This window comes from Pongo abelii, chromosome 12 (assembly GCF_028885655.2).
Source record: "Pongo abelii isolate AG06213 chromosome 12, NHGRI_mPonAbe1-v2.0_pri, whole genome shotgun sequence".
Taxonomy (NCBI): domain Eukaryota; kingdom Metazoa; phylum Chordata; class Mammalia; order Primates; family Hominidae; genus Pongo; species Pongo abelii.
Window position 1 is genome coordinate 64,888,218 of NC_071997.2, and position 19,291 is coordinate 64,907,508.

At 39.9% G+C, this 19,291-nt stretch overlaps 1 long non-coding RNA gene across 1 annotated transcript in view; it reads left to right on the forward strand.

Annotated features, from left to right (window-relative positions):
* The first annotated feature begins 6,340 nt into the window (after positions 1 to 6,340).
* Positions 6,341 to 19,291, forward strand: part of LOC112132120 (uncharacterized) — a 37,193-nt gene continuing 24,242 nt past the window's right edge. The window contains exons 1-3 of the long non-coding RNA XR_002913934.3: positions 6,341 to 13,861; positions 16,825 to 16,889; positions 17,001 to 17,100. This is a non-coding gene — a long non-coding RNA (uncharacterized LOC112132120). The remainder of the gene's footprint in view (positions 13,862 to 16,824; positions 16,890 to 17,000; positions 17,101 to 19,291) is intronic.

Genomic DNA, 19,291 nt, shown 5'->3' on the forward strand with positions numbered 1-19,291 from the left:
AACAGTATGGGGGAAACCACCCCATGATTCAATTATCTCCCACTGGGTCCCTTCCACAACACATGGGAATTATGGGCATTACAATTCAAGATGAGATTTGGGTTGGGTGGGGATACAGCCAAACTATATCACCAACCAACCCCACCTTCCACTACTTTCCCCTAGGACCCTGCCTTTTGGTAAACTTGAAGAAGCAGTGTCCTAGGAGACCTTCTACAACACAGAAATCCCCTGGGTAGACTCTTATCAAATGGCACCACTTCCCCTGGGCTTATGCAGCCTGTTCCAGAACACACACCTCCCTTGGCAGGTGGAGCCCAAGCTGGATCCAGCCCCCAGCTGAGTCATTGCCACTAAGTGCCTCTCTGTAGGCCACAACCTGCATTTCCTAGTGTCAATAGATTCCTTTCCCTGATTCTAAAGATGAATGTATGCAAGTAGAAAAGTTAAGCCATGTAATAAAGGGCAAAGGAGGAGGTATATAAGAGTGTTCATCACAACATTATTTGTAATGATGAAAAACTGCACGTGACCTAGTTATCAGTAGAGAAGTGATTGATTTATGTTAAATCCAGCTACAGAAAACTAAGCTGCTGTTATAAAGAATAAGGCAGTGGTTGCCTAGGGCTGGAAAGTTGGGGGGAAACGGGAAGTGACTGCTCATGGATGCAGGGTTTTCTTGGACAGTGGTGATGAAAATGTTCTAAGACCAATTGTAGTGACGATTACACAACTTTTCATATACAAAAAACATTGAATCACATACTTTCAATGGGTATGTGAATTATATCTCAATAAAGCTGTTAAAAAGAATATGATAGAATTAAATGAACCAATAAGGATAATCATGCCATTACTTTTTAAATAAAAACAAGTTATAGAAGGAACAATTTAAATATATATTTTCATTTTCAGAAAGCAAGGTAGATAAATATATGTACATGTGCACCTACATTAATGCATATATACACGTGTGTGTGTGTGAGAGAGAGAGACAGAGAGAGAGAAACAGAAATAGAGACAGAGAGAGGAAGAAATAAAAGTGCTTTCTTGAATAGTAAACTCTGGGCATTTGGAATGATGGAGGGGTTAAAAGGTGATTTTATTTTTCATTCCTCATCAATTACGAATAATTTTAGCTGCAAGTACTTACATACCATACAAATGGGAAACAAGGAGGAGTTAATTTTTCTCACAAGTAGACCTCTGCTTGCCTCAGTGTCAAGGCTTGATGCTATCAGGACTGGCATCTCTGGAATGCCCTTGGTTTTCCCTTATGCCTGTGAGATCAGTGATGGAGTGTTGGCTGCTGCTTCACTAGACAACAAAGTGAAGAGCCTTCTTAGGTTCCTGTGGACCCCCACACGTTTTCACTTTGCCTTACCACCAGAATTGTGTCACATGGTCACTCTAGTTGCAAGGAAAGCTGGGAAAGTGTTTTCCTTTTCCAGTCTGAAGAGGGAAGGTACTGTGGGAAGAAAGGGTGAAAATAAATGCTGGGTCAGCCAAACAACAGTATCTACCCCAAAGCACCACGCAGTGGTAGCCATTGCAGTTTTTCAAGAAGATTTCTTTTTCTTTCTTTTTTTTTTTTTTTGGTAGCTAAATAATAATAAAAACCTAAATCCTACCACCCAAAGTTAGGCACTGTTATTATTTTGGTTATATTGTAATATTTCTCTCTCTTCCTTCTCTGTTTTGTTTTTATTTTTGTTGAAATAGGTTCTTGCTCTGTCTCCCAGGCTCAACTACAGTGTTATGATTATAGCACAGTGCAACCTCCACCTCCTGGGCTTAAGCAATCCTCCCATCTCTGTTTCCCAAGTAGCTGGGACCACAGGTGCACACCACCACACCGAGCTAAATTTCTTTATTTTTCACTTTTTTTCTGGAGATGGGTTCTCCCTATATTGCCCACGCTGGTCTCCAACTCCTGGACTCAAGAGATCCTCTCACCTCAGCCTCCCAAAGTGCTGGGATTACAGACATGAACCACCATGCCCAGCCTTTTCTCTTTCTCTTTCTGTACATACATAGTCATGCATTGCTTAACAACAGGGATACATTCTGAGAAATGTAGTTAGGCAGTTTTGTCATTGTGTAAATATCATGGAATATAGTTACACAAACCTAGATGGTATAGCCCGCTATACACTTAAGCTATACGGTATGGCCTACTGCTTCTTTTTTTATTTATTTTATTTTATTTTTTATTTTATTATTATTCTACTTTAAGTTTTAGGGTACATGTGCACAATGTGCAGGTTAGTTATATATGTATACATGTGCCATGCTGGTGTGCTGCACCCATTAACTCGCCATTTAGCATTAGGTATATCTCCTAAAGCTATCCCTCCCCCTTCCCCCCACCGCACAACAGTCCCCAGAGTGTGATGTTCCCCTTCCTGTGTCCATGTGTTCTCATTGTTCAATTCCCATCTATGAGTGAGAATATGCAGAGTTTGGTTTTTTGTTCTTGCGAGAGTTTACTGAGAATGATGATTTCCAATTTCATCCATGTCCCTACAAAAGACATGAACTCATCATTTTTTATGGCTGCATAGTATTCCGTGGTGTATATGTGCCACATTTTCTTAATCCAGTCTATCATTGTTGGACATTTGGGTTGGTTCCAAGTCTTTGCTATTGTGAATAGTGCCACAATAAACACACATGTGCATGTGTCTTTATAGCAGCATGATTTATAGTCCTTTGGGTATATACCCAGTAATGGGATGGCTGGGTCAAATGGTATTTCTAGTTCTAGATCCTTGAGGAATCGCCACACTGACTTCCACAATGGTTGAACTGGTTTACAGTCCCACCAACAGTGTAAAAGTGTTCCTATTTCTCCACATCCTCTCCAGCACCTATTGTTTCCTGACTTTTTAATGATTGCCATTCTAACTGGTGTGAGATGGTGTCTCATTGTGGTTTTGATTTGCATTTCTCTGATGGCCAGTGATGGTGAGCATTTTTTCATGTGTTTTTTGGCTGCATAAATGTCTTCTTTTGAGAAGTATCTGTTCATGTCCTTTGCCCACTTTTTGATACAGTTGTTTGTTTTTTTCTTTTAAATTTGTTTGAGTTCATTGTAGATTCTGGATATTAGCCCTTTGTCAGATGAGTAGGTTGCGAAAATTTTCTCCCATTTTGTAGGTTGCCTGTTCACTCTGATGGTAGTTTCTTTTGCTGTGCAGAGGCTCTTTAGTTTAATGAGATCCCATTTGTCAATTTTGGCTTTTGTTGCCATTGCTTTTGGTGTTTTAGACATGAAGTCCTTGCCCATGCCTATGTCCTGAATGGTAATGCCTAGGTTTTCTTCTAGGGTTTTTATGGTTTGAGGTCTAATGTTTAAGTCTTTAATCCATCTTGAATTAATTTCTGTATAAGGTGTAAGGAAGGGATCCAGTTTCAGCTTTCTACATATGGCTAGGCAGTTTTCCCAGCACCATTTATTAAATAGAGAATCCTTTCCCCATTGCTTGTTTCTCTCAGGTTTGTCAAAGATAAGATAGTTGTAGATATGTGGCATTATTTCTGAGGGCTCTGTTCTGTTCCATTGATCTATATCTCTGTTTTGGTACCAGTACCATGCTGTTTTGGTTACTGTAGCCTTGTAGTATAGTTTGAAGTCAGGTAGCGTGATGCCTCCAGCTTTGTACTTTTGGCTTAGGATTGACTGGGCGATGCGGGCTCTTTTTTGGTTCCATATGAACTTTAAAGTAGTTTTTTCCAATTCTGTGAAGAAAGTCATTGGTAGCTTGATGGGGGGGGGATGGCATTGAATCTTTAAATTACCTTGGGCAGTATGGACATTTTCATGATATTGATTCTTCCTACCCATGAGCATGGAATGTTCTTCCATTTGTTTTTATCCTCTTTTATTTCATTGAGCAGTGGTTTGTGGTTCTCCTTGAAGAGGTCCTTCATGTCCCTTGTAAGTTGGATTCCTAGGTATTTTATTCTCTTTGAAGCAATTGTGAATGGGAGTTCACTCATGATTTGGCTCTCTGTTTGTCTGTTATTGATGTATAAGAATGCTTGTGATTTTTGTACATTGATTTTGTATCCTGAGACTTTGCTGAAGTTGCTTATCAGCTTAAGGAGATTTTGGGCTGAGACAGTGGGGTTTTCTAGATATACAATCATGTCATCTGCAAACAGGGACAATTTGACTTCCTCTTTTCCTAATTGAATACCCTTTATTTCCTTCTCCTGCCTAATTGCCCTGGCCAGAACTTCCAATACTATGTTGAATAGGAGTGGTGAGAGAGGGCATCCCTCTCTCTTGTCTTGTGCCAGTTTTCAAAGGGAATGCTTCCAGTTTTTGCCCATTCAGTATGATATTGGCTGTGGGCTTGTCGTAGATAGCTCTTATTATTTTGAGATACGTCCCATCAATACCTAATTTATTGAGAGTTTTTAGCATGAAGGGTTGTTGAATTTTGTCAAAGGCCTTTTCTGCATCTATTGAGATAATCATGTGGTTTTTGTCTTTGGTTCTGTTTATATGCTGGATTACATTTATTGATTTGCGTATATTGAACCAGCCTTGCATCCCAGGGATGAAGCCCACTTGATCATGGTGGATAAGCTTTTTGATGTGCTGCTGGATTCGGTTTGCCAGTATTTTATTGAGGATTTTTGCATCAATGTTCATCAAGGATATTGGTCTAAAATTCTCTTTTTTTGTTGTGTCTCTGCCCGGCTTTGGTATCAGGATGATGCCGGCCTCATAAATTGAGTTAGGGAGGATTCCTCTTTTTCTATTGATTGGAATAGTTTCAGAAGGAGTGGTACCAGTTCCTCTTTGTACCTCTGGTAGAATTCGGCTGTGAATCCATCTGGTCCTGGACTCTTTTTGGTTGGTAAACTATTGATTATTGCCACAATTTCAGAGCCTGTTATTGATCTATTCAGAGATTCAACTTCTTCCTACTTTAGTCTTGGGAGGGTGTATGTGTCGAGGAATTTATCCATTTCTTCTAGATTTTCTAGTTTATTTGCAAAGAGGTGTTTGTGGTATTCTCTGATGGTAGTTTGTATTTCTGTGGGATCGGTGGTGATATCCCCTTTATCATTTTTTATTGCATCTATTTGATTCTTCTCTCTTTTCTTCTTTATTAGTCTTGCTAGCGGTCTATCAATTTTGTTGATCCTTTCAAAAAACCAGCTCTTGGATTCATTAATTTTTTGAAGGGTTTTTTGTGTCTCTATTTCCTTCAGTTCTGCTCTGATTTTAGTTATTTCTTGCCTTCTGCTAGCTTTTGAATGTGTTTGCTCTCGCTTTTCTTGTTCTTTTAATTGTGATGTTAGGGTGTCAATTTTGGATCTTTCCTGCTTTCTCTTGTGGGCATTTAGTGCTATAAATTTCCCTCTACACACTGCTGTGAATGTGTCCCAGAGATTCTGGTACGTTGTGTCTTTGTTCTCGCTGGTTTCAAAGAACATCTTTATTTCTGCCTTCATTTCGTTATGTACCCAGTAGTCATTCAGGAGCAGGTTGTTCAGTTTCCATGTAGTTGAGTGGTTTTGAGTGAGTTTCTTAATCCTGAGTTCTAGTTTGATTGCACTGTGGTCTGAGAGACAGTTTGTTATAATTTCTGTTGTTTTACATTTGCTGAGGAGAGCTTTACTTCCAACTGCACAGTCAATTTTGGAATAGGTGTGGTGTGGTGCTGAAAAAAATGTATATTCTGTTGATCTGGTGTGGAGAGTTGTGTAGATGTCTATTAGGTCCACTTGGTGCAGGGCTGAGTTCAATTCCTGGATGTCCTTGTTAACTTTCTGTCTCGTTGATCTGTCTAATGTTGACAGTGGGGTGTTAAAGTCTCCCATTATTATTGTGTGGGAGTCTAAGTCTCTTTGTAGGTCACTCAGGACTTGCTTTATGAATCTGGATGCTCCTGTATTGGGTGCATATATATTTAGGATAGTTAGCTCTTCTTGTTGAATTGATCCCTTTACCATTATGTAATGGCCTTCTTTGTCTCTTTTGATCTTTGTTGGTTTAAAGTCTGTTTTATCAGAGACTAGGATTTCAACCCCTGCCTTTTTTTGTTTTCTATTTGCTTGGTAGATCTTCCTCCATCCTTTTATTTTGAGCCTATGTGTGTCTCTGCACGTGAGATGGGTTTCCCGAATACAGCACACTGATGGGTCTTGACTCTTTATCCAATTTGCCAGTCTGTGTCTTTTAATTGGAGCATTTAGTCCATTTACATTTAAAGTTAATATTGTTATGTGTGAATTTGATCCTGTCATTATGATGTTAGCTGGTTATTTTGCTCATTAGTTGATGCAGTTTCTTCCTAGCCTCGATCGTCTTTACAATTTGGCATGATTTTGCAGTGGCTGGTAACAGTTGTTCCTTTCCATGTTTAGTGCTTCCTTCAGGAGCTCTTTTAGGGCAGGCCTGGTGGTGACAAAATGAGCATTTGCTTGTCTGTAAAGTATTTAATTTCTCCTTCACTTATGAAGCTTAGTTTGGCTGGATATGAAATTCTGTGTTGAAAATTCTTTTCTTTAAGAATGTTGAATATTGGCCCCGCTCTCTTCTGGCTTGTAGAGTTTCTGCTGAGAGATCAGCTGTTAGTCTGATGGGCTTCCCTTTGTGGGTAACCCGACCTTTCTCTCTGGCTGCCCTTAACATTTTTTCCTTCATTTCAACTTTGGTGAATCTGACAATTATGTGTCTTGGAGTTGCTCTTCTCGAGGAGTATCTTTATGGCATTCTCTGTATTTCCTGAATCTGAATGTTGGCCTGCCTTGCTAGATTGGGGAAGTTCTCCTGGATAATATGCTGAAGAGTGTTTTCCAACTTGGTTCCATTCTCCCCATCACTTTCAGGTACACCAATCACATGTAGATTTGGTCTTTTCACATAGTCCCATATTTCTTGGAGGCTTTGTTTGTTTCTTTCTAGTCTTTTTTCTCTAAACTTCCCTTCTCGCTTCATTTCATTCATTTCATCTTCCATCACTGATACCCTTTCTTCCAGTTGATCGCATCGGCTCCTGAGGCTTCTACATTCTTCACGTAGTTCTCGAGCCTTGGCTTTCAGCTCCATCAGCTCCTTTAAGCACTTCTCTGTATTGGTTATTCTAGTTATACATTTGTCTAAATTTTTTTCAAAGTTTTCAACTTCTTTGTCTTTGGTTTGAATTTCCTCCTGTAGCTCGGAGTAGTTTGATCATCTGAAGCCTTCTTCTCTTAACTCGTCAAAGTCATTCTCTGTCCAGCTTTGTTCCGTTGCTGGTGAGGAGCTGCATTCCTTTGGAGGAGGAGAGGTACTCTGCTTTTTAGAGTTTCCAGTTTTTCTGCTCTGTTTTTTCCCCATCTTTGTGGTTTTATCTACTTTTGGTCTTTGATGATGGTGATGTACAGATGGGTTTTTGCTGTGGATGTCCTTTCTCTTTGTTAGTTTTCCTTCTAACAGACAGGACCCTCAGCTGCAGGTCCGTTGGAGTTTGCTAGAGGTCCACTCCAGACCCTGTTTCCCTGGGTACCAGCAGCGGTGGCTGCAGAACAGTGGATTTTCATGAACCGCGAATGCTGCTGTCTGATCGTTCCTCTGGAAGTTTTGTCTCAGAGGAGTACCCGGCCGTGTGAGGTGTCAGTCTGCCCCTACTGGGGTGTGCCTCCCAGTTAGGCTGCTCGGAGATCAGGGGTCAGGGACCCACTTGAGGAGGCAGTCTGCCCGTTCTCAGATCTCCAGCTGTGTGCTGGGAGAACCACTGCTCTCTTCAATGCTGTCAGACAGGGACATTTAAGTCTGCAGAGTTTACTGCTGTCTTTTTGTTTGTCTGTGCCCTGCCCCCGGAGGTGGAGCCTACAGAGGCAGGCAGGCCTCCTTGAGCTGTGGTGGGCTCCACCCAGTTGGAGCTTCCCGGCTGCTTCGTTTACCTAAGCAAGCCCGGGCAATGGCAGGCGCCCCTCCCCCAGCCTCGCTGCCGCCTTGCAGTTTGATCTCAGACTGCTGTGCTAGCAATCAGCGAGACTCCATGCGAGTAGGACCCTCTGAGCCAGGTGCGGTATATAATCTCCTGGTGCGCCGTTTTTTAAGTCCCTCGGAAAAGCGCAGTATTAGGGTGGGAGTGACCGGATTTTCCAGGTGCTGTCTGTCACCCCTTTCTTTGACTAGGAAAGGGAACTCCCTGACCTCTTGCACTTCCTGAGTGAGGCAATGCCTCGCCCTCCTTCGGCTCGTGCATGGTGCTCTGCACCCACTGTCCTGCGCCCACTGTCCGGCACTCCCTAGTGAGATGAACCCGGTACCTCAGATGGAAATGCAGAAATCACCCGTCTTCTGGGTGGCTCATGCTGGGAGCTGTAGACTGGAGCTGTTCCTATTCAGCCATCTTGGCTCCCCCGGGGCCTACTGCTTCTAGGCTACAAACCTGTAGGGCATGTTACCATATGGAATACTGTAGCCAATTGTTACTATTGTAACACAATAGTAAATATTTGTTTTTCTGAACATGTCTAAACAGAGAAAACTACAGTAAAAATATGGTATTATACAGTAAACTTACAGGACTACTGTCCTATATGTGGGCTTCCATTGACCGTTATGCAGTACCTAACTGTATACATATGTGTTTATATATGCAGAGGTGCATATAGGCATGCCTTGGAGATATTGTGGGTTCAGTTCCAGACCTTCCCAATAAAGTGAATACCACAATCAAGTGAGTCATATGAAGTTCTTGGTTTCTCAGTGCATACAAAAGTTATTTACCATAGACAATTAAGACAATTAAGTATGCACTAGAATGATGTCTAAAAATGGACATACTTAATTTAAAAATACTTTATTGCTAAAAAAATGTTGATGATCTTCTGAGCCTTCAGCAAGTCATAATCTTTTTGCTGGTGAGAGGTCTTTCCTTGATGTTAATGGCTGCTGATTAATCAGTTTAGTGGTTGCTGAAGGTTGGGGTGGCCATGGCAATTTCTTAAAATAATTCAACAGTCAAGTTTGCCATATCTATGGACTCTTCCTTTCATGAAAGATTTCTCTGTACCATTCAATGTTGTTTGATCACATTTTATGCACATTAGAACTTCTTTCCAAATTGGGGATAATCCTCTGAAACACTGCTGCTCCTTTATCAACTAAGTTTATGAAATATCCTAAATCTGTTGTTGCCATTTCAACAATGATTACAGCATCTTCAGCAGTAGGTTCCACCTCAAGAAACTGCTCTTTTTGGTCATCCATAAGAGACAACTCCTCATCTGTTAAAGTTTTATCATGAGATTGCAGCAATTCAGGGACATCTTCAGGCTCCACTTCTAATTCTAGTTCTCTTGCCATTTCTACCACATCTATAGTTACTTCCTCCACTGATGTCTCAAACTCCTCATAGTCATCACTGGGGGTTGGAATCAACTTCTTCCAAATTCCTTTTAATGTGGATATTTTGACCTTTCATGAATCACTAATGTTCTTAATGACACCTAAAACAGTGAGTCCTTTCTAAAAGGCTTTCAATTTACCTTGCTCAGATCCAGCAGAGAAATCACTATATATGGCAACTATAACCATGCAAAATACATTTCTTAAATAATAAGAGTTGAAAGTCAAAATTACTCCTTGATCCATAGGCTGCAGAATGGATGTTGTTAGCAGGCGTGAAAACAATGTTCAGCTCCCTGTACAGCTCCATCAGAGCTCTTGGGTGACTAGCTGCATTGTCAATGAGCAGTACTATTTTAAAAGGAATTTTTTTTCCTGAGCAGTAGGTCTCAACAGTGGGCTTAAAATATTTATTAAACCATGCTATAAAAAGATGGGCAATCATCAAGACTTGTTGTTCCATTTATAGAGCAAAGGAAGAGTAGATTTAGCATAGTTCTTAAGAGCCCTGGAATTTTCAGAATGGTCAATAATCATTGGCTCCAATTGAAAGTCACTAGATGCCTTAGTCCCTACCAAGGAAGTCAGTCTGTCCTTTGAAGCTTTGAAGCCAGGCATTCTAGCTTGAGAGTCCATGATGACATCCTCTCCCAGTATAAGGCTGTTTTATCTGCATTGAGTATTTGTTGCTTAATGTAGTCACTATCATCAATGATCTTAGCTAGATCTTCTGGATAACTTGGCTGCAGCTTCTCCATCTGCACTTGCTGCTTCATCTTGTACTTTTATGTTATGGACATGGCTTTTTTTTTTAAGCCTCCTGAAGAAATCTCTGCTTGCTTCAGACTTTCTTCTGCAGCTTCCTCACCTCTCTCAGCCTTCATATAATCGAAGACAGTTAGGGTCTTGCTCTAGGTTAGGCTTTGGCTTAAGAGAATGTTGTGGCTGGTTTGATCTTCTACCCAAACCATTAAACTTTCTCCATAACAGCAATAAGTCTGTTTATCCCTCTTATTCTTTGTATGTTCACTGGAATAACACTTTTAATTTTCTGGAAAAACTTTTCCTTTGCATTCACAACTCAGCTAACTGGCCCAAGAGGCCTTGCTTTCAGCCTGTCTTGGATTTCCACATGCCTTCCTCACTAAGCTTAATCATTTCTAGCTTTTGATTTCAAGTGAAGGCATGAGATTCTTCCTTTCACTGGAACACTCAGAGGCCGTTGTAGGGTTATTAACTGGTCTAATTTCAATGTTGCTATGTCTCAGGGTATAGGGACGCCCAAGGGGAAGGAGAAAGGAGGGAATGGCTGATCAGTGGAGCAATCAGAACACACAGAACATTCATCAGATAAGTTTGCCGTCTTATGTGAGCACTGTTCATGGCCCCCCAAAACAATTAAAATAGTAACATCAATGATTACAGATTACAGATTACCAAAACATATATAATAATAACAAAGTTTGAAATATTACGAGAATTACCAAAGTGTGACACAGAGACACAAAGTGAGCATTGCTGTTGTAAAAATGCTGCCAGCAGATGTGGTTGACGCAGGGTTGCTATGAAACTACAATTTGTAAAAGATGGAATATTTGTGAAGCACAATAAAGTGAGGCCCAAGCAAAGTATACCTGTGTGTAACCTTATTTAAATGGAATCACACTCTGCTTCTTTTCTAATCTGCTGTTTTTCACTAAAAAAAAAAAAAAAAAAAAAAAAAAAAAAAAAAAAAACCCGTGTCAATGAATATGGATAACATCAGCCTTTTAATCACTGCATTTCTATTTCATCATTTTAATTTAAGCAATTCTCTATTTGCAGACATTCATATTGTTTCCAATTTTTCATTAACTTAAACAGTACTGCAGTGAACATCTTTATTTTGGCACTATAATAAAATAGCATGTGTCTCTTTGGATACCCTCACATTGCTAGTCAAACGTAGGAAAAAAAATTGACATGAGAGGTGCTTACAGTGATCAAAATAATAAATAAAATCAGGATTTCTCTTGCTCTTTTCCCATGAATATTTTTTCTCTTTCTCAAAACAACAAAGAACATCTAAATAAAAATGTCTCAAAAGGATTCCCTTTAAATAAAGGAAAAGCTGAAACCATGAATTCAAAAGAGATTCTAGAGCAAAGAAGCTCTCCTTCCTGATACTTGTTTCCTGGATTTAAAAATAAAAGTCCATTTCTTTAGTTGTTTTAAAAGGGAGAACTGCTATGATATTTATACTGAAAAGGAAAGATTACATTAAGGGCTGACACAAATTGACAAAAGCCAGAAGATTCAAACTGAACACTATCCCTCTATCCCTAACTCAGGCATTTTAAAGCAAAAAATAATTTTAACAAAACGACTGTGCTCCATTAAAAGATTTAGTGGTGATTCAGTAGGACAGCTAAAAACACATTTAGCATTACATGCTTCCATGATAGGTACTGAAAATATTTTAAAGAATACATTAAAAGATCATAATGGGAGAGACTTCGCTAAATTAATGACTGGGAAGAATATGATTCTGGTAAATCTGCCACATACAACAGTCCAGCATCTGCAAAGGCAGATGAGAGGAAGACATAAAACAACCTTGTAAGAAACCTGCACAAAAGTGTCTGCATTTTACTGTCCATAAATATCTGGAAGTTGGGGAGAGGTAGGAGTGGATAGACTGTAAATAATCTGTGTGCGTGCTTATACTAATTACTGTTAAGGACAACACAACCCATTTATTCTCCAAGTGAGCCATTCTGAATAATCATTCATATTTGGATTTGCTCTCATCCAATGTCCAGTCTTTGCCAGTTGCCTTCTAGATCTAGATCATTTGTAAGGGACCTATTCCACCTTACCGTGCTTTTCCTCTTCAAAATCTTTACCACCTTCCATTGCTTCTCTCCTCCACTCATACCAAACCCCCTACCTGTGCCCAGAGCTCAAAACCACAAGTTCTTTTCTGGAATCCTCTCAAGACAACAGAGTTAAAAGAGTTAGTGGAAGAGCCCTCTACTCAGACATGATGAGACCACTTGTTAATCAGTTAATCCAAAGTTTGTTCAAGTGGGGAATGATTTAAAATGATATTACACTTAAACATTTATTTTAATGCACATCCATTTTGCAGCTGTTGATGCAGGGGTGAGGGTCCTTCCTCCTGTCTGGGTCCTCTGGAATTCCACAGCATCTTTCTTATATAAACCATATCCATAATATATTTCTACAATTTCCAGTTTGGAAATTTCTGTGAAAAAAATATAATGATACTTGCAAAGCACTTTGACTGCCAAAAGAATGTCCACATTGTTTTGCAGCTTTTTCTAATTTTTCACAGTTGTCTGGCCCACCCCATTTCAACAACCTACTTTTTTTTTTTTTTTTTAACAATCCTACTTTAAACAAAAATCAACTATATTAAGTATTTCAATGTGCTTGGCTAAATTTTCATAGATTCATGAAAATACATTCATAGCTTCATATTTTATTAAATGACATAATTATAACAAAAAGTACAATGATGGCCAGGCGCAGTGGCTCATGCCTGTAATTCCAGCACTTTGGGAGGCCGAGGCGTGTCGATCACGATATCAGGAGTTTGAGACCAGCCTGGCCAATATGGTGATACCCCGTCTCTACTAAAAATACAAAAATTAGCCCGTTGTGGTGGTGCGCACCTGTAGTCCCAGCTACTTGGGAGGCTGAGGCAGAAGAATTGCTTGAACCCAGGAGGCGGAGGTTGCAGGGAGCCGAGATCACACCACTGCACTTCAGCTTGGACGACAGTATGAGACTCCAACTCGGAAAAAAAAAAAAAAAAAAAAAGGTACAATGACATAAGCAGGTTTAGGGGAAAACTGTAGATAACATTGGTCCTCGATGAGAAGACACTAGCATTCATCCTGTGGAGGGTTTTGTGCAGTGAACAGAGAGCATTTGCTAATCAGGCAGGTCTGATCTGGCAAAGCAGTTAAGTGGGGGCCATTTAAGAAAGCGTTTGCGGTAGATCTATCAAGTTAAAAATTTTGGAGTCTGAACAATTTCTGATGATTGGCAGAGAAACTCAGGATATAGCTTATTGCCACAAACTCAGTGTGTGACCACAGGTAGCAGTGATATTCAAAAGTATCCAAAAACATCAACCAGGCTGGGCACCGTCCGATTAGAACACATGCTGCCCATTAACAACCTGTAAAGATATACTGTGTGTTCTAGTTGAATATTAGCTCTGATGTGGAAAAGCTGACATTCTGGACCTTATTCACTTGCAAATGAAAATACAAGAGAGGTTGGTCAAGCAATACGCTAAGTTCCTTCTAACTCTGACATTCCTTATTGCGCTGTGTACAGCCCTAATTAATTTCCTTCCACGGGATTAATCACTTTTCTGATTCAGTTGTTTGTTCTTTTTCTGGACGGGGTCATCTCGGAATTGTCATTGAGACATAGATTCTCGTGGGCAATAACAAGAAGACAAAGCAAGGGAGGTATGACAAGGTATACATTAAATATAAATGCATAGTGTATATTTTCTATATGCCACAGTATCAAACAAATCTGCTTGCACATACTCATAACCACATACTCACATCCTCCCACCTGATTCTCCAGGGGTCTGTGTTCTGCATGTTTTGTTTTGTTTTTTAACCTGGGGATGATGCTAATTTTTATGGCTTGCTTAGTTTACACAGATTGGAGCATGTTTTCCACATACAGTTTCTTGTTTGCCAACAAGCCCAGCTGTTGGGGGGCATAGAAGATCACCCAATTATAGAAAACAGTCTTGAATACCTTTTCATGTTTCCCTCGCCTACCCTGGAGGCTCTTTTCCAACAATTACAATTTTAAGGGCCTTTTTCATTTACGGGAAACATTTACTTCTTTATTACTTTTGTTTGTTTGTTTCCAACTCATCCTAAAAGAGTTTACCATAGGGTAGGTAGGGGACCCTTTTCAATTCTCCTCTAACAGCCCACAGGGAAAGCAAGACCAGGGGAAACCAAGGCCATCTGACCAGATGAGAGCAGGCTTTTATTTTGAACTCCCTCAAAAGGGAAACAGGACCCAACAGATTTGAACATTTGCTTGGAAAAAAAAAGAAAAGAAGAAAAACTCCAAACTACTTTACGGTGTTAGCCCAGGCTCCTGTATGCCAAGTCCCAGCCCATAATAAATTTTATTGCGACGTTATAAACTCCTGAAAAGAGGAACTTGGAATGAAAGTGCTGACACAAGCTGCCAGGGCCAGGCCACTTCATTCTTGTGGACTCTGTCCTGACATCAGCACACGTCTAAGGCAAAACCCCCGAAACTGAAAAAAAATGTTTTGCCCGATGGATTCTTTGATTCTCTCTTAATTGTAATTAAAAAGAACGGGGGAGGGGATCTCATCAATGAGAAATGAGCACTCTTGCGAACAATACATGACTGCATGTGGATGCTCCTGGCTTATAGCTCAAAGAGTTATTCAGCTGAAGTTAAATTCATCTTGCAAATAAAGCCAACCTTTTTTGAGGGGTGGGGAGGGGGTGATTATTCATTTAAATGACAGCTTTATGTACTATAATTACAGTCATTAATGAAGGCACAATTATTTTATCATACATTACCAAGATCAAAGAAGATTTCTCAAGAATCAGTTCTCAGCATATAGAGTCAATACAGAAATTAGACCAAATATGAACTCTAACATTTTGCTTAAATAATGCCCTAGAGGTTAAAGAAACAATGAGTTAAAGTTGTAGAGGGAGAAAATTTAAAAGACACACTAGAGGTCACTGTTGCTACTTGAGCTGAAGATGTATCCACACACATACACACCCAGGCACACAGGCGCACACACACGTGCGTGTGCTCACACACACACACAGGTATATATATATATATATAAAATATGCATATTTTAGTAGTTTCTGTGCATATCAGAAAAACTCTAAAAAGATCAGTTACCTTCATTAAATTAAAAAAAATCCATCATGGTATTTTTTTCTGATGGGTATGTGGACAGTTGGCTATAAAAAAATGAAATGTAAAAAGAAATCTTAATTTTGAGGATTTCTTTCATGACCAAGGACATATCAAATACTTCACCTCTGATGAAAGATTTTGCACTTACTCTGCATTTTGAAAAACACCTTTCACCTATATGCTCATTTGGATTAGAAAGTAAAAGTAATTGAGGAAGTATGGTCAGTATGCCTCTTCTTATTAGGGGAAGATGATTCCCTCTTTTAAAAATTTTTCAAATTTTAAGATTGTTAAATAGGGATGATATATTTAGTCCTATCTTTGAAGCTGTATGGAGAAAGTTGTTTAGGTATGGCAAGTCTGTGAAAAATCTTGGAACCAGTATGGGAATTGTTAGTGTAATATTTCAACTCTACATTCATAAAAGGAAATTATTTTAGGAAAAATGACGGGTGGGCCTTTGTAAATGTAATGAGTTTAACAGGAAGAACTCCCTTATTCGTAGCTCCTGAAGAAGTCTCAGGCTCCATACTGTGCTCCAAGACTTTCGGTGCACAGTACATGCATATTGTTGATAGAGAAGGAGCAGATCTATTTCAGAGCCCAAAGGCTGGCTCCTGAGTGGATTAGCAGAAAAGCTCAAGGCTGGATGATCTATCCCAAGAATACCATCTCATTGCCAAGGAAGGAAATCCAGAAGACATATTCATGCTGTTCAGTATTCTTCTTAGAGTATTGGTCTCAGACATGTGTACTGGCAAGTGAAGGATCAACCTGGAGGTGTAAATTTCAAAGCTAGGCTCCCAAACAACGTTTCCAGAAAGATGCCCATTTCATCTCTCTTGCTTTCTGTTCTTTGCACATGATGCATGCGTTTGTTTGATAATGCAAGACCTGTAGAAAAGGACAAATAAGGGGAAAGGGTGAGAAAACTATCTCATTTCTTTGCTGAACCTCTTCTTTGTTCTCCATTGTGTTTTTTTGATTTGTCCATGCAAATCACAGTCCTGGGAGTAATTAAAGTTCAAAGAGCTAACTAATTGCTCCTCAGTAACCGGGTATTTTCTACAAATTTCATGGGTGTGGGTAAAATGGATTTTAAATTTAATTTGAATATTTTAATGGAGAATTACATATTTTTAATAGAATTTGCCAAATATCCTCTGTTAAATTCATGTTAGTGACGGAAGAAGACTATTAGGAGGCTCGCAACCTCAATGTGAATCAAAAGTAAGTGCTTTGCCCACGAGACAGTGCAGCATGAAAGAGGTAATCTGGATGCTGGACTTTTGGTGCTTCCTCTACTGCCCAGCCAAGGTGAACTTGGGCAAGTCCTTGACCTTCGCAAGGCTAATTTTTCACTTGTAAGAAGGAGCTAATAATTTCTGTCTTCTCAGGCAGGATGACATAAATTAATAGGTGTAAAGTGGTTGGTACCAGGCTTGGAATGGGAAAATTTTGGTAAGTGTCATTCATCTTCATTGTCATAACAGAAGTCCCCTGAACTCCTTGACACCTATCAAGAAGGGACGGATGCTGTGTTTACACCCACAAGCAGGTATGAAACAACAGCAACATAAAAAAACAACATTTGAATTCAACAGCTTGTTGTTTGGGGGTGAGGAGGACAGGTTTTAATTAACAGCTGTATTTTTGTTTTTCCAAACAGCTTTGTGTTTACCAATTCAAACTTGGACTTCAGAGAAAACAGAGAACACTCTACTATGATAACACAGAACTAGTACCATAATTTTTTTTGGTTAAGAAAGGTATGTACGTTCTGGAAGTTACCTGGGTAGAATAAAAAGCAGAATAAAAGTGGAAAGAACAAAAGAATTTTAAAAAGGAATAGAATTTATTTTCAAATAAATGTGCATTTTGTTAACCAAAATAATAAACATTAAATGTGTTTTGTGCCACATAACTATTTTTTAATGTCCTATTATTCACAGCCTAGTTAGAGGACTAGGGGTTCATTGAAGTCAGCGAGTTTAAGAGCAGTCCCACAATTCCTACAAGGCTGAAAACCACTGCCTTCACTGGCTCTGGTTGCAATTATCATATGCAATACATTTTGTTTTAAATGGAAGCTTTTATAATGAAATTTGGAAGCCAGCGTCATTTCTCTTCTTTTGCTTTCTACTAAAAAAGAATTTGAGGACAGACAATAAAGGAAATGGCAAGGAACTATTACATGACCTTGGGCAAATCTCTTCGGTAGTTCGGCCTTGTACACACACACATATGCACACATACCCTTCGTTTTATATTCTTTTGCAAAGCCATGTCAAACAAACAGTTGAATGGAGATTTGGCAATTCCTTGGTTATTTTGAAAAACGGATATATTGATCAAATTGAATGGGTAATTGCTACCAAATTTTCCAATTATGCAAATAATTGCTAAGTCTTCAATGTAGCTTACTTAAGAAGTACTGCCCAGAGAAGGGGAAATGAAGAGTTTCTTTCTCACTTGGGTATACAATGAGAATTTGTAAAGAGCTGTAAGCACCTCAGCCGAGAAATGATGCAGAAAGAGAAAACGTGGGCCGGGCGTGGTGGTTCACGCCTGTAATCCCAGCACTTCGGGAGGCCGAGGCGGGCAGATCACAAGGTCAGGAGATCTAGATCATCCTGGCTAACACAGTGAAACCCCGTCTCTACTAAAAAATACAAAAAATTAGCCGGGCGTGGTGGTGGCCGCCTGTAGTCCCAGCTACTCGGGAGGCTGAGGCAGGAGAATGGCGTGAACCCGGGAGGCGGAGCTTGCAGTGAGCCGAGATGGCGTCACTGCACTCCAGCCTGGGCAACAGAGCTAGACTCCGTCTCAAAAAAAAAAAAAAGTAGAAAACGTGATACCCTTCTCATCTTATTATAATGAAAGTACTAGACCTGCCTTTTACACTAGATTAAAACATTTTTAAAACCCTTGTTCTTAGCCACACCCTGGAACATTGTTTCTGAGTTGCCTTTATTTCATTAACATTCTGGGTCAGCAGGAACAGGGCTTGGACAGAAATACAGCAAGATGGCTACCTATCACTTGCAGAGGAAAAAAAATATTCAGGATCCTTCCCCAAGTGAATTAAAAAAATAATAACAAAAAATCCTCCAGTTAGTGATTCTTCTTTGCTGCCTGTAGGCAGTTATTTGATTGTGGGATATCTGATGGGTGTTGGTGGGGAGAACCAGTTTAGTTGTGTTTACATGAAATAAAAGGTAGAAGTTATACAACTGTACCTGAGAAGCTAGGAAGGTCCCACCCGATGCGGCAGCTGTGCTGTGAATGCCTTCAGGTACTTGATTTTTCCCTTTGTTGACATCAGTGTTGCCACATTAGGGACTTTTAGTGTCACAGTTAGACTTTGAAAATAAATACAGTATAGCAGCTCTCCAGGGAGCTCTGCTGAGAAACAGACATCAAATGGTCCGGAGATGGTGAGGAGGAGCGGCTTGCCTGGAGAGCCAAGAAGCTCCTTAAAGTGGGCTCTGGGCAGAGGAGCAGTGAGCAGGCTCAGAATGAAAAGAGAGCAACAAAAAGGACTGAAGAGTTGACACCCACTGTCACTTTTTGCCTTGTTCATGAATTTGGCACATGCCTTTGGAGAATTCAGTGCAAAAAGACCTCCCACCAAAGAGTGATGTCTGTTGCTTTGTATAGAGGTTTAGATTCCCTAGTTGGCTCTGCCCCTTTCTGCTTATGACTTGAAACAAGTCACTTCTCTCTAGACTTTAGAACTTTTCAGTGCAGCAAGGAAATCATATTCAGATGTGCTTATGTGTCTTGGGATGAAGTAGGAGGTAGGAGAAATTGAGTTCCTGGACTCAAGTACAGTGATGTGGATCCAGGAATAACCCTTTCATGGAAACACGGTCTTTTCTGGTTCTCAAAATTCAAGCCACAGATATTGTCGTCAGGATCAGCTGAGGGCCTTTTTGTAAAGGTATGGTGCTCTGGGTC